Here is a 2871-nt window from a genome sequence, read left to right on the forward strand (position 1 = left end):
TAGAAAGCTTAGAGTCACAAATGTCACTCCTCTAATGGTTCACAAACACCAAGAGCAAGAGGATGAAGAATAAGGAGAGTGGAGGCTGCCCAAAACGTGTGGAAACCCTAAGGAACAAGTTCAACATGTTTTTGAGTCTCAAGGGTCCTTTAAATAGTGAGGCTATTAGGGTTATCAAACAAGGAAACCCTAATTTGACTGCTTAGGCCCTAAGCAACCCATGGACTCCTTCCTTAAAGGCCTAGGACGATTTCTAATGGGGTTCCCCATAGAATTCGTCCACCCCTCTAATATGGAGTCCATTAGCTCAATATTCAACTATCATACAAATTGACAGTTCTAGTCCCTTAAGTTTAATTAATGTCTTTTAGCCACAAAATTAATTCCTAATTAATTATTGACTAATATTAATTAAACAATATGATTTCTCCTTTAATATATTATTCTCATAATATATTAATAAATCATAATTAATCCTTTATCTCCATAATTCATCCTATCAAGTTTCTTTGGTGAAGGCAACCCCAAAGGACCATGCACCATCGGGTCAAGTACATACCAAAATAGTTATGGACTTAGACACTAATCCAACAGTATGGAGGTTGGGGAAGCCCACAACACACCTTCTTAATCAAAATCAAAGATCCAAGTGAAGCAATTGAACCCAAGAAGTTGATTAGCCTTAAAAATGAAGAAAACCCCAGTTCCTAGAGGATGTCAATGTTTACACATCCATAAATGAGTTATGATTCATAAGCTAGAGATAATTTTTATCATCATAAAGCCCTTGTTCTAAGTAAAATTCAATGATTCAATGCCAAACCAAAGAAATAAACTAACAATTGCTTATTAAAGTACCAAGCTCATGATCAATGCATTAAACAAGCAAATGAAATATGAACTAGAATCATAGACATAAGACAAATGATAAATAAACATAAATCCTTCAAAAACCCATAAAAATTCAAAGGTTTTAGCCAAGGTCTACCAAATAGAGAGTTTAGCCACTCATGGCAATAGAACAACAATCACAAAAGTCTAATTGCATAAAGAAACTACCAATGACTTGGAAAGATGAAAACAAATGAGTCTTGAGCTTCAAAATCGCCTCCTCCTGGTCTCCAATGGTGTAAAATCGAAGTGATGGCTGATAGATCTGATCCCCAAGGTAATGGCAAGCCAAATGACCAAAATGCCCAAAACTGGGCAGTTGCGCGGGTACCCGCACGATGGAGATTCCACCCGCGCAAGTGCTACTGGAATGCTATTGGCTCATTTTTCCTCCACTAACCATCCCACTACCAAAGATTCCCTTGGTCCCCTCCATATCCCATATGATTCAAATTAAGCAATCATCTTTTAGCTTCAAATATGGATGCTCCAAGCCCAAAATAATAATCTATGACCCATCTTCACAAGCCCACTTCATCCAAGTCTTTAGCCTTTTAAGCCCAAATCTCCTTTAATGAATCTGCAAAGCCCGATAATGCCTTGGAAGCCCACAAATTGTGAGAACAAGATATATGCGCAGGGACAAGGTTTGAGAACTCAAACCTTGAGTGAATGCTTGAGATCAATGTATGTCTGATAATGGATGCTTAAGTCGAGATTGGAAAGACCAGTCAAGTCTTAGATAATCAGTTCAAAAAATGATCAAGACATTAAGTAAGAACAGGAAGATAATGATCAAGGTAACGTCACTTAATGAAGAACAAGAAGAATGTTTTTAATGTGATAAGAGTAAATGCCAAAAGTAAGAGAAAGATCCGTAGTTGACTTGTATTGAATTCTCCTATATATAGGAGAGAATGTTATAGTGAATTGACCCAAGAGTTTACATAGGACCGGACAAAAGATACAAGTCTGACATTCTGATTGTCCTAAAGCAACTTTAAAATAAGTCTTATGAAACGTTACATCACAATATGGGACAAAAGTAATAAATGCACAAAAGACATAAACTTTATTTCGGACAAGTAATGTTCCGAAGATGAAGGTTTGGTCCGGATCAGCATACATCCCGGACTTCTGGATCATCTCCATAATGTGTTCCTCTTCAAAATACTTCACTCTTTTTCTCCATCTCAGGACAGGTTCCGGATCACATCTTCCTTCGGAAGCAACAACCTTTAGAATATGTACTTAGGATTCCTAGAGGTTCACTTTCAGGTTCCAACACAAAGCCCATTTCCAAGCTAAACCATAACAGCAACAAGCTCCAAAAGCCTGCAAAATACCTAATGCAACATAAAAAATCCCTGGTATGATCCATAATAAAGAAAATAAATAAAATACAATGCAATAATGATACAAAATCTAAAATCTAAAATAAACTAATAAAAATAAGGAAATAAAATAAGCTATCAAATCACCCCAAGCTTAAACCTAACTTTTCCTCAAGTTAGAGCAAGACTAAAATCAGCTCGGGATGAGCTAAACTAAAAAGAAAAAAGAAAGATACCATAGAACTTTGTCAACATCAGTTAACATGGTCATAATTAGTCTTTCATGGACCTACGCATCTTCAAAAAGTTCCCCGCTTTAGAACCATAAACCACATTCTCAACCACTTGAAGGGAGAATAGATCACGGTTGGATGTAGTCGTTGTGTGCAAGACAAAGGAAACAGAGGATGCGTGCAGTGGGGGCACTTTAATTCACCAATGTAGACCATAGTGCACGAAGGAAAGGCGCATCTTCACACACGATGATTCCAACATTTGTTAGGCTAAAGTGTATAATAACGAAATTGGGTTTTGCAATGTGGCTTCCGGGAAAACATCCGGTTTTAGAGGCTTCTCCCTTGTACTGTCCTTTACAATCTACCGTCTCATCGTCATGGCCTTTTCTCACCAAAAATCAAAAATAAAA

The sequence above is a fragment of the Lactuca serriola genome, chromosome 2 (assembly GCF_051521515.1).
Source record: "Lactuca serriola cultivar US96UC23 chromosome 2, Lser_US96UC23_V15, whole genome shotgun sequence".
Classification (NCBI taxonomy): Eukaryota; Viridiplantae; Streptophyta; class Magnoliopsida; order Asterales; family Asteraceae; genus Lactuca; species Lactuca serriola.